We start from the raw sequence: 14,563 nt of genomic DNA on the forward strand, positions 1-14,563 counted from the left end.
AGCTCAAAATCTTCTTGAAATATCGCCCGGAAATGATAGTGTTACACACAGACAGAATGTATAAATTTACGACCTTGAACTTTGACCTTTTGACCTCAAAATCAATAGAGGTCTTCTTGAGGCCACAGGGAGTTGTTATGTAAAATTTCATTGCAATAGCTCAAATGGTTCTAGAGATATCGTGTGGAAACGAAAGTGTTTTAACAGACAGAATTTGCTTATTTATGACCTTGACCTTTGACCTTTTGACCTCAAAATCAATAGGGGTCTTCTTTAGTCCATAGGGAGTTGCTATGCTAAATTTCATTGCAAAAGCTCAAAGGGTTCTCGAGATATCGTGTGGAAACGAAAGCGTTACAGACAGACAGAAAGACGGACGGACGGACGGACGGACGGACAAACCCAAAAAATTAATATCCCCCACTTTTCAAGCGAGTATACATGTATACATTTAATAATTCTACAAATTCAGTCAGGGGGATCCGACTTTTTCCCTAAGCGGGGGACACGAATTCTCTGAATTAGCTTGTTGTATACATATAGTGATTACGTAAATTCAAATACAGTTTGTTACAGGCCCCTGTGGAGTGTTACCCTCATTCGTAATGACGATTACATGATAAATGTTTTCATTTTAATAAAAAGGACCAGAAAAAAGGAAGATATATATACCCTGTGTGTTTTATGTACATGCGCTTTTGTGTTTTATTACTTTTAAAACAGTGTGCTTTACTAAGTACATTTATATTACATACAATGTTACAAATAGGATGCAATAAAAAAATTACAATGGATACAGCAGTGTCATAGAACGCGTTTTATCACTCTTAAAAAAGTGCAAATAATTCATGTTCTTTATTCTGTTTACATTTCAAATTCGACTTCATGATTTTTAAAATTATTTTCCAAACACTAAGTTTCTTGTAAGATTACTTCTTTACCCAAATACATGTATGTGGCCATTATAAAAAAAGAATATGATTATATTATTATGAAACAAAATTAATCGTCAATTAGGCCTATAGAATCCCCCCCTGGTTTTTGTTGTTGTTGTTTTTGTTTTTTTTGTTTTTTTTTTGTTTTTTTTTTGCAAAAAGAACCTACTTCCATTGTAAAATGTCCACTGAAAAGCCCCCTATTTTGTTGCTGGATTGGAATTGAAGGTGCCTCACTACCTCAACGAAATAGGATTTTCGAGATTGGACGCTTTACCTTTTTGTCCCCCGCTTGAAAAGTGGGGGATATTAATTTGGGTTTGTCCGTCCGTCCGTCCGTCTTTCTGTCTGTCTGTAACGCTTTCGTTTCCACACGATATCTCGAGAACCCTTTGAGCTTTTGCAATGAAATTTAGCATAGCAACTCCCTATGGACTAAAGAAGACCCCTATTGATTTTGAGGTCAAAAGGTCAAAGGTCAAGGTCATAAATAAGCAAATTCTGTCTGTTAAAACACTTTCGTTTCCACACGATATCTCTAGAACCATTTGAGCTATTGCAATGAAATTTTACATAACAACTCCCTGTGGCCTCAAGAAGACCTCTATTGATTTTGAGGTCAAAAGGTCAAAGTTCAAGGTCGTAAATTTATACATTCTGTCTGTGTGTAACACTATCATTTCCGGGCGATATTTCAAGAAGATTTTGAGCTTATGCAATGTAATTTTATACCAAAACTCCCTAGGACGTCTCTCGCCCCTCTCAAAGTGCCCCGCCCCGTTTGTTTTATTAGTATTTATAGTATTACCACAGGCATCTGAAGTATGGATAATACCCCCCCTTTTTTTTTAATGAAAAAAAATGTAAGAGTGTATAATACCTCGAAAAAATAAAATTTCCCCGTCAAACACATCTATATGTCGTTATATGCAAGCAGAATGTACTTTTTCTCACGTTTAAAGAATGGCCCTATTCGGTATAATAAAAATACACTATTTTATTATACCGAATAGGGCCATTCTTTAAACGTGAGAAAAAGCACATTCTGCTTGCATATAACGACATATAGATGTGTTTGACGTGGAAATTTTATATTTTCGAGGTATTATACACTCTTACATTTTTTTTTTCATGGAAAAAAAAGGGGGGGGGGGTATTATCCATACTTCAGGTGCCTGTGGTATTACATGTCGCTATTTTTAGCGCAGGGGCATGAGGAGAGTTATTGCGTATAAAACAGGTTCTCGGCGGACTTTATGTTCTTATTACATCTATTAGAACTATTTAATAAAGGCTAAATAAATCAAACACCATGGATTGTGTATAATTTTAAGAATACCGAACATGAAAACATGAATATGTACATGTATGTGACTTCAGTTCTGCATATACTTCACTCCTTGAAAAGCGACTCCGTGGTGTAGTGGTTATGTCTCTCGCTTCAAATGTGAGAGGTCCCAGGATCGAATCTCGGGCGAACCTTTTTTTTTTTTTTTTTTTAAATACTTTTTTTTTTTACTAAATGATAGTATTCAGCATGTGAAATGAAAAATTTATGAGGTTATAAAATCATCATTACAGTGTGATAAATATTCCATATAAAAAAATCTTCTATACACACAATAAAGAATAAGCAATCAAATCTTTATATGCATATTGACATACATGTATTTTATTTCCTTCAGTATACATGTATACATTTAATAATTCTACAAATTCAGTCAGGGGGAGCCGACTTTTTCCCTAAGCGGGGGACACGAATTCTCTGAATTAGCTTGTTTTTGCTTGTTAATAAGGTTTTTAGGTTATTTGGCACCCCCCCCCACCCTACTCTAGAAAAACAGAAATTAAGTTGAAATTCACATAAGTAAAACACTGTATAATTTTACATTTTACATTTTCATGGATACATGTATTTATGTAATCACCACACGTTGTTCAAAATTTAAGACTACATGTACTACTTTTTCACATTGGGCAAATTCCACAACCCAGATGACAGCAACATTGCTTCAAAATCTCTGTACGAATTGCTTATAACCTCCAATCAAAAAGTATCATTGAAGTATCAAATAACTATAAATCGATTAGCGTACACGTGTCTTTCACTCCATCCCAGTAGGGAGGAATTTCTCGATGTGAAAAGGTCACACATCCACATCCTTAATTATTACCATAGTACACACAGTGGGTGGTGGAGAAGAAGAGTTTGTTTTGTTGTTAACTCTCCTGTATTAACTCACGCTGTTTTTATTTATTTACCTTTACTATGATAATATCATTCTTTTAAACTTTCAAAAGATATTGCTATATAGAGGAATGAAACAAAAAATCTAACAATTAAACACGCAACTGATAAAATACAGTTTATATGCACCCCCGTTTTAACGTTATCTATATTTTAATCGGGGATTTTAATTTATATGCATATTGTGTGCCTGTCAATTTTTACATGTATATAACACGTTAGGCGTATTCTTGAGAGTCTAGCGTAATTCTGAAAGACCGAATCTTATTTAAAAGATTAATATATTGTTAACACATTACTCATCCTCTTGTTTTATAACGTTTCAAGCTTCCAAGCCACACTGATCTGTTCTCTAATGAATATTAATGAAATGTGCGCAATGAGGATGCGTCGTATATTATGTCGATGTTGTATTCTCACTTGTGCAGTTTTCGTTTTTACGTTTGTGTAATTTTCTCGTTATATCGTGTAAATATTTTGTTGATTGTGTAGTTTTTGTATAGTTTGTGTAAATTTCAATAACATTGTGTGTATTTTCCGCGCTTTGTGTAAGTTTTGACTAACTCGTGTAATTTTTGTTTAAGATCGTGCAGAAAATACTTTTGAACCAATCGGCGTGCCATAGTGATGTAGTAGTATGCATATAAAAATATTAAGCATAGGCGTCGGTAGCAAATTGAAAGTGGGGGGGGGGGGGGGGGGGGGGGGGGGGGCTAAACCAATTAAAAAGGTAAACATAAATTTTCAATGCTTATATATGGCACGCCAAATTCACAAAAATGAGCGAAACTGTTTCACAATATATAAGCTAGGTTTATCGATTGTAAACTATAGTTTACGGACTGTAAACTATAATTTACAACGTTAATCTATATTTTACATTTGTAAACCATAGTTAACGCGATAATCTATATTTCACAACCGTAAACTATACTTAACACCAAAAACAATCATTTGTATGATTAACAACTCTTAACTATAGTTTACGATTGCAAACTATAGTTTACAAACGTGAATCTATATTTATCAACAAAATCTATTGTTAACGCTTTATTCAGACAGATAAACACAGATTAGCATTCGTTAATCTATATATAAACTATAGTTAACGACCATTAAACATAGTTTTACAGATGAAAACTATGCTTAACAAATCGTTAACTATACTTAATGAATCGTTAACTATAGTTTACGGTTTGTACACTATAGTTTACAGTCGATAAACCTAGTTTATCAATTGTGAAACTAGGTTTATCTCATTTTTGTGAATTTGGTGTGTCATAGATGTGGCCCATGGGCCGCTTGTTATTTCGGTCATTTTAAAGTCTTCATCTCTTATTTTAAAAAAAGAATAAATTATATACTGTATCAAATTTCTTGGATATAAGTATAATGTGATGAAAAAATTGCATGTGCATAGAATTCTTAACTATAATTAAGTGCTACTTGATTGTACAGATGGATTTATGCAGAGTTTTCATGTTTGTTGAAATAATTTGGTAAACATTACATTTAGGGAGAGGTACCTCGCAAAAATTCCGGAAATTTATTTGGGAAATGAAAGGAAGAATTGTCGGAAATTGGTTTTGAAAATGTTGGAAATGCCTATTATGCAGATTTCCAGAAAAGAATTGCAATGGCCAATACTCGCATGGATTATGCGTGTCAAATCTAAGTGAGGGGATGACTTTGGAAACTTTAAAAGCCCCCTTCCCCATAAAATTCCTTTTAGGGGGAGGACAGATGCATCGATGAATAAACATACATAAACTTTAGGTAGCTTTTGATGTTTTTGTCACAGTTGTCAAACTTGTCATAACTGGAGTTGCGGTGCCAGACAACTCACCGAAAGACATGTCACCGACAAAAGTGAAATTCACCGAATAGACAATTCACCGACAATAGTGTTGGCGAGTAGAAATTCATATAATAATTGTTAGATGCATGTTGTGTCATAGACCCCTGGAATTGAGATTCTGCACCCTCGTGGAATTTTAATATAATGAAAAATATATATCACGTAGCACTACTGTAAGGAAACTAATTTAATGTTGTGTTGAATATGCTTCTAAAGATATTTTCGTTAGCAATGTAATGTTTCTCTATAATAACAAATGTATGACAAATTACATTCCCCTTTGTCGTGGATCTGACTCCTGATAAACCTGTTTCTAATGATGTTCTGATTTTTAATTAGAGCAAGGAATGTATAGTCCACGGTAGAACTACAATGCATAAAAAGAAATTCACGAAATATTAAGATATACTGACTAAGATATCATAATACGAAAATCGAGGTTTTCTGATTTACATATTTAAATCTAAATGTGATTGAATGTTTTACCAATATCACAGATTCAATTTTTATTTTATATTATGGTCCGTTGTATTTTAGTTTCCTTGTTATATAATATCGTTATTCTCTTATTATAATCAAATGTAATTAAATACAGATGAATCTATGTATACCGACATACTTTGAAGCAAATAATTACTTAATGAGAAGTTTGCAGTAATTATATGGATCAGAGATATCAATTATTAACGGTGCGTTTTTTGTTTATTTAGAAACTCTTTGATTTTTGTAAAATATCCTTTAATTTCGACAATTATAAACTCCACCTAAGTATAAATATTTTGATGTTATATGTCTTATTTTACTTGATATATAGAGTACATTTAGTAATACATGCGTCCTATGCCATGGAGTCCACAGTTGACACCAAGACAACCAGTGGTATAAGTAAGTACACTATCTATTGAAAGTCATTTAATTTACATCATGAAAGAATTAAACCCCAAACACTCTCAGAAATTGTATATAATTATCAATGTACTGAAGGGAAATAATTTCTGTAAACACGGAAAACACCACAAAGGCCGTGTCCATGTTCCTTTTAAATCTCTACAATTTACACAAATCTCACAAAGATTGGAATTATTTGCCTACTAAAAAAAAACTTGCTTAAACTCCATTTTTCGAATCCAACGAATAATAAGACACTACTTGTGTCTTATCCTTTTGGCTTTAATTGTCAATAAAATATGTTCAATTCAATCCAACGAATAGTATCATATTTTAATAAAAGATTTTTTTCTGAGATTTTTTCTCTCGGAAATGTTTTGTATCTCATAATTTCTTAAATTTCATAATGGGAACTAATGTAATCTCAATACTATATAATATTTCAGATGAATGAATGATTTCTTAATGCCGGAAGCTATAGGCATTCTGTACGCCTTGCTCACCTATCTTCTTTCTAATATTGGGGATTAAATACAGATTCATCTTTATTAAACTGTTTTTATTTATCATATATAATTTAAACGATTGAATTGGTTTTTTTTTTAAATTAAACTCTAAATATTGAATTCTAATTGCCTTGAATTCTAATGCAGTAAATGTGATCTGTCCTTCTATGTAAATTGGAATAATCAGAATTATACAGTTAATGGCAAAATTTGAAATAAACTAAAGGTCTTTTTTAATTTCAAAAATATAATAGACCAAGATAATATAACTGAAAAAATGTATGTTTTGCATTTGTATTTTTTCAACGCACCAATTCTCTTGACATTATATTACTTTATTGTCTTTGAATAATTTTTCCTCGAGAAATTTCATAAAGTTGACAAACTATCATAGGGCGCCGTTGGAGGGCCAGGTCAAAAATATTTTTATTTGTTCGGACAAATTAGAAATTCGTTCGGACAAATAAGTTATTTGTTCGGACGGATTAGATATTCGTTCGGACAAATTAGAAATTCGTTCGGACGAATCGTTCGGACGAATTAGTTATTTGTTCGGACAAATAAGTTATTTGTTCGGACAAATTAGATATTTGTTCGGACGAATTAGAAATTCGTTCAGACGAATTAATTATTTGTTCGGACGAATTAGATATTCGTTCGGACAAATTAGAAATTCGTTCGGACGAATTAGAAATTCGTTCGGACGAAATATTTATTTGTTCGGACGAATTAGATATTCGTTCGGACAAATTAGAAATTCGTTCGGACGAATTAGTTATTCGTTCGGACAAATAAGTTATTTGTTCGGACGAATTAGAAATTTGTTCGGACAAATAAGTTATTTGTTCGGACAAATTAGAAATTCGTTCGGACAAATTAGTTATTTGTACGGACGAATTAGAAATTAGTTATTTGTTCGGACAAATTAGAGAAAATATGAACAACTGTCAGAACACCGCGATTAATGTACGATTTGCACCAAGATGCTTCATTTTATTTTGATTCTTTGCAAAATAACTTTAATGAACAACATTATCAATAAATATTTTGAAGATAAGTCTTTTTAATGCATGTTGATCTCTCTTATAATTTTTATGTGCGTATTCACCACCCTGCATTTATCAATCATGACATGTGAATAATACATTTCTGATACATATATCGCCGATATGTGGCTGAAATATTGCCGATTCAGCGTAAAACATTCAAACAATCAATCTGGTACATATGCGGTGTATAAAATGAAAAAAGGTCCTCATTGAGTTTTTAATTAAATATTCCTGTTTGTGAATTAAGAAAACTTCACAAAAAAATGAACCTGTTCGTATTGATATCAGGTTGTTCCTATGACTCGCGAGCCTGTGAATTAAGAAGTCAATCTGGTATACCAGGGTATTCCCTAGTCCATTGATTTACAGAGCATAATTATAGCCCCCTCCCCTTAATGGAGAGGTACATGTAGTTGAACAAACTATTTAATTTCACTTTCAGCATTTCTTAATTTTGTTTATACGCTTTTACAGTTGAATTCCAGTTCGAAGGTTTGATAGACCAATGACTCACTAGAGAGGGGAATAATGAAACCAACCCCTTTTATGGGGAAAATAAATCATGAATGAAGGAATGTCAAAATATTTTCAAGTAACACCCCCCTCCTCTATTTAAAAACGATCGATTGTCTTAATTATTGAGAAGCTTAACTTGCATTAAATTATGATGTGTTTTTAAATTTTACTGCACTTTCTAGGAAAGTACATGTATTCAACTATTTTTTATCCTTTTCCCGGAAAGGGGCGTGTGTTTAATTTGGTCAATATTATACCTGCATGTTTTAATTGTAATAATAGTTTTTAACGATCTTAGAAAGAATCCATTGGAGATGGACTTATGAGATTCCCTCTTTTTGTTCCTTTATCACAAAATACTTAAATGTGGGAACAGCGGTATAGAAGCAAAACTAAAAATGTCTTAGCTAGTAAGCCCCACTTTAAAAAAATTAAGACCCATCGAATAAGAGGCATTATATTTTGAGTCCGAAGTTTATATAATATAATAAAATACAGCCACGTAGCAGCGTTTTTGAAAGTGGGGGGGGGGGGCTGAGAAAAAAATACTTACCTAAAAAGTAGACAAGCAAAAAAAGGGACACAGGAAAAGTTGCCCAAAGTTGACAGTCCTATTTCGGGGGAGGGGCTTACTTTTTCAATGCCAATTTTTTCCCGTACCAATTGCCTGCAGTATGAATAAAACCTTAAGGAGTGGATTTCATCTTTTCAAAGAAGTGGTAACTGACCACTGGCACCCCAGTGTGACCAATTTACCACCACCAGCAAAAGTTGGTCTGGAAGAACCAGATGATGTTTATTTATGACAAATCTTATGAGTGTGTCAGGGATGGGAGTGAAAAGATGTTTGATAAGAAGTAACAGACCCTTTGAATTTACTAGTAGGCTCTCAGATAATATACTTTCAGAATGGCAGACTTTATGCCTATAATATATATAGAACCATTATTTCCGAACATTTAAAATCAACATACCCAACTTTAATAGCACATGTCTAGTTGCAACTTGTGTATGTCAAGGTCCAAGGAGCTATTTATGTATTAAAAAGGGATGAATCCTTTTGAAAAGACAAATTGTATATCTCTCTTTACAAGATAATTTGTGCAAACATCTAATTGTCCGAACAAATAACTTATTTGTCCGAACAAATTTCTAATTCGTCCGAACGAATTTCTAATTTGTCCGAACGAATATCTAATTCGTCCGAACAAATAACTAATTCGTCCGAACGAATTTCTAATTTGTCCGAACGAATATCTAATTCGTCCGAACAAATAACTAATTCGTCCGAACGAATTTCTAATTTGTCCGAACGAATATCTAATTCGTCCGAACGAATTTCTAATTTGTCCGAACGAATTTCTAATTCGTCCGAACAAATAAAAATATTTTTTTTACCTGGCCCTCCAGCGGCGCCGTAATACCATCATGCCCATGTTTAAAATGAAATTGCTTAAAAATGTTATGTATCCAATATCCGTATAGCTTACAAATTTTAATCCAAGAATATTTTTTTTTATTTTACACGTCAAAATATGTGCGCAACTTTAATCTGATCTCAATTTACACCACATATTGATGCATGCAAGTTCCTAATTCTTCATAGATTAAAAAATAATGCCTCAGTGCATAATACATGTATACAAAACAGTGAAGATTTACGAGGTTCCAATCAGCAGACAAGAACTTTCCAAGAAAATTATTTTACCTGACACTATTTGAAAATAAATCTCACTGAAAGAAGTCAAGGAAGCAAATTCTATATTTACATTTATAAAAAAATATATAACTTCTATATTTTTTATCTTATACGATTATAATTTGGAAAGAAATATTTTATTTGTTATGTTCTTCAGAAAAAGCTTGGGGAAAGGGGTCTAATTATCATGATTTCAACAATAATTTTTTATGAATGTATTTTAGAATTTGCTTCCTTGACTTATTTCAGTGAGTTTTATTTCCAAATACTGTCAGGTTAAATGATTTTTCTTCGAAAAATGTAATTATAATTTTATATTTTATAAATGACTTCTAATCGATTTTGAAATTAGTAGGTAGGTTGACATCGCAACAGTGTGTTTTGACGTTATTACAAGGCTGCATTTCATTTCCGGAATTTTTGATAATTATAAACTTTTCATTTCCGACATTTTTTAGTTTCATTTCCGACATTTTTTTTTGTTTTCATTTCCGACATTTTTCAAATACAATTACATGTAGTACCTATAAAGTAACAGATTTGATAAATTTCCTTCTAAAACTTAAAAGAAATAAATCAATAATAAGTCATTGAAATCCAATTTTGTAAATCTATCAGTGACTTGGACATAAGTTTGGTGCTATCACGGACATTTAATTTATTGCTCTTTAAATGTGGCGAAAAAGTTTTATTCTCATTGAAATCTTTTACCTAGACTTAGTGCTACATGTATGCATATATATATGTATAGATGTTCATTTCTTATTAAGGTCGTACGCAACATAGTTTGAACTTTATTGGGTTCTTTCCAGGAGTAGAAGAGTTCCACTAAATGAAGGACCAGTGTGCAATATTTTTTAAAAATGTCTATATATGGATTTGTACACCTCTTCTAAAACTATTTTTGAAGAAAATAAATCTGGAGTTTATGTTTTGTAATTTTTGTACATTTTTCTTTGAATAATGCAAAATTTTTCAAAATTTCATATCTTTTCAAATCCCCTGGTAAGGCATGCTGATTTTTTGTCTAAAAACATGTAATGGTATTATAAAGTTTACATTTAGAATATCTTGAAAAATTATCAGTAGGTAAGGTACCTTGCGTATGTCCTTAATATTTTGGTATAAATGCTTTTAAAATTTCATTTTCTTTTACTTAGAAAACATTGAATTGCTGCATGGGTTAATTCCGGAAATGAAAATAAAATTTTGTAGGAAATGAAAACAAAAAATGTTGGAAAAGCTATGCATATTTCCGGAAATGAAATGCAGCGTATGACAAATTGAAGCTTTTAAAGAAATGGGTAATAAATACGTATGCTATTAAAGAAAAAGTAATAAACCCACACTCTCAAAATTTAAAACATAGAAATTTGAGAATATCTTCATCATGTTCATTATTTTACTATGATTTCAAATTAATCCTTTGTGTCTGTTATATTTTATAGTACTCTATAAAAACAGGAAAATTTGTGAATTTTTGGCATTTTGAGATGCCACCTTAGTAATTATATAACAAGACGGTTGAATTTTGCGTTTCTTACATATAATGTTCTATATAGTTTTTGTGTTTCTTACATATAATGTTCTCATCATATATTAAAGTTTGAAGAAAAAGTCAATTATATTATTTGTATAATTTTTTAGGTCACCTGAGTAAACTCAGGTGACCTATTGCTATCTGTTTCCGTCCGTCGTCGTGCGTCGTCCGTCGTGCGTTAACATTTGAACATTTTCAACTTCTTCTCTGCAACCACTGAACCAATTTCAACCAAATTTGGCACAAAGCATTTATGGGTGAAGGGGAACAAAAATTATGAATTTCATGATCCCTGCCCCCCTGGGGCCTGAGGGGTGGGGCCAAAACCACTAAAATTAATGCAATCTTTAAAAATCTTCTTCTTTACTCCTGGGCATCAAGCAGGCAAACTGTTTGCATGATTGTAATCAGCAATGAGTCCTCTACCAAAATTGTGAAATTCATGGCCCTGGGGTCAGGGGTTCTAGTGCTAGGGCGGGGCTAAATAAATAGGTAGCGAAAATGCATTATTTCTTTGAAAATCTTCTTCTCTGTTCCTGGGTATTAAATAAACCAACTAAGTACATAGTTATGATGAGCAAGAGTGTCTCTACCAAAATCGTGAATTTTATGGCCCCAGGGTCAGGGGTTCTGGTGTTAGGGCGGGGCTCTATTGATTATATAGTGAAAATACATGAATTCTTTGAAAATCTTCTTCTCTGCTCCTGGGTATTAAATAAACTAACTAAGTACATAGTTATGATGAGCAAAATTGCCTCTATCAAAATTGTGAATTTTATGGCCCCAGGGTCAGGGGTTCTTGTTTTAGGGTGGGGCTCTAATGATTATATAGTGAAATGCATGAATTCTTGGAAAATCTTCTTCTCTGCTCCTGGGTATTAAATAAACTAACTAAGTGCATAGTTATCCTTTGCTCCTGGTTAATATACTAATGATCTAGTTAAATATTTAAGGCCATGATTTATTTTATTATCAGTTTTACAAACCCTCCGCTCAAGGTTTTGAATTTTCAGGAAAAATAAAACAATTTTTTTCTTTCCAATGTCAAATTTGAGTCGGGATCGAGATTTCAAATTTACGAACTCGCACTTCCGGTTTTAAGGGAAAGATATAATGCCCTGATAGTATAATGCCCTGATTGGCCTGATTGAGTAAAAACGCAAAAATGAAAACTTTTCAAGTCCAAAAGGTGTATTATTTTTGTTGGAAATATTAAATAGTATTATTATCTTCATGATTCAGGGAAAAAAAAGAAATTAAAAAAACCGTTAAGGGGGATTTATTTCACATGTAAATCTGACAGGGGTATAATGTCCTGATTTTGCGGTATAATGACCTGATTACCTGATAATGTAAAAACTTGCAATAAAAGCAATTTTTCATTGATTTTCTATTTCAATAATATTGTATTGATTCATAATATAAAAAAATGAAAATTATTCATTAAAGTTTAGAAAAAATATTGATTATTTGTTATTCTAAAGCGGTTTGAATTTTTACAAGGGTATAATGTCCTGATTTTTGAATGCCCTGATTGTCTTGATAGAGCAATTTACGTGATAATTGTTTGCTTTCAAATAAAATTAAAGAATTCATGGGGGTATTTTTACAACAACAACAACAAAAAAAAAAACTAACTTTAAACGATTTCAAATTTATCAATGTTATTTTTAGAAAAATTTCTATATACACTGAACTTCAATAATCATAATTTCTGAAGTTTCGAAAGTTATTAGTCACAAATTAATGTTAATTTGTTTATACACGGCGGTATAAAACTCTTGAAGTTAACCAGGTAATTTGATTACCAAAACATCCTTAAATTCAATTATCATATTTTGATTAGCTTGGGTGGGCGGTACTGCGGTAAACCGCGATTGGTTACATTTCTGGAAAAAATTAAGTTCTCAAAATTATGAATCATCGATACGATTGGACGTAAAAGATAAAATTTTCTGCGCACGGGATGCCTGCATATTAAATTAGTTTTCTTAAATTTTCATTGGAAAATAAATTCTCTCACGTGTTTGCCAACGTCCAAATATGAATATTCATAATGTAATTATTTACTCAAAATTAAATTTTATCCTTTAAAAGATGAAAAATTTTGCCTATATATTAATTACTCGCGTACTCTTAAACATGGGTATTATGCGTGTTGTAAACTTAATCGCCTCTCACGCGAATCGCTTATTCAGGTAATAAAAGTTATTGTTTGTTGAATAAAAAAATGTTTAAATTGGTTATAATATTTTTGAATGCAATTCGACGTTGTTCATGGGACAAATTGGTCCACGTTAGTTGTAATTCAGTATATAATTATTTAAATATATAGCGTTAGAGTTAATAAGTATTATGGCTGTGTAAATAAATTGTAAGTAAAAAAAAAAATGAACAGCGTTTGAAATTGCCCAGGTACAGTATAACATGTACGGATACCTAACGGTGACAACTAAATACATGTCTTTATTTATTTTTACATGTAACAAACCCTCCGCTCAAGGTTTTGAATTTTCAGAAAAAATATTTAAAAAAATCTTTCCGATGTCAAATTTGAGTCGGGATCGACATTTCAAATTTACGAACTCGCACTTCCGGTTTTAAGATGAAACGGCGGGTAAATAAAGCTAGATCTGAGAAGATAGCTTGGTTTAGTGTAAAATTCATCGATACGAGTGCCATTCAAAACGTTTCACCCGTTCAAAGGACAATAAAATGCTGACGACTTTGTTGCACAATGACATGCTGGTGAGATAATTATGTATTCGTTTCAAAAGTATCTGTCTGTAAATTATTTTCCTCCCCCAGGTTTTAGACTGCCCGTGGTAGCTATTGCATATTGCCAGCGACATTGTTTAGGTCTCTGTTATAGCTTACAGTCTAAGCATCATTCTTCAGAAAAGGGTTGCTTATGCATCAGATGTAATGAATAAAACTATGGGAGAAGTTAAGTCCATTTGAGGAAGAAATAAACAATAACCTGAAGAAATAAAAAAAAATTCAACTATTAAAGGGCAAGAATATACAAATATATACAGGCATGTAGTATCATTTGTATCAGCCAGAAAAAATTATTTTACACTTAATTGAAAAAATGCTCACCCTACTCACAAATACTCCCTGTGTGTTTTATGATAGGAATTATAATTTTAGGCATCATTTACAAGTAAATTTTAGCACAATGTCTACACATTCACCTAACACATATTAAAAGAATGAAGATATATTGAAAGACTTAAAGAATTGATTTTTTAAAAATATATTTTGACCAACATCACAATTTATATAACTGGCCCAAACTGGCAGCTGATGAAATAAGCAATT

The sequence above is a fragment of the Saccostrea cucullata genome, unplaced genomic scaffold (assembly GCF_032062105.1).
Source record: "Saccostrea cucullata isolate Sc308-1 unplaced genomic scaffold, CSIRO_AGI_Scuc_v1 ctg477, whole genome shotgun sequence".
NCBI lineage: Eukaryota > Metazoa > Mollusca > Bivalvia > Ostreida > Ostreidae > Saccostrea > Saccostrea cuccullata.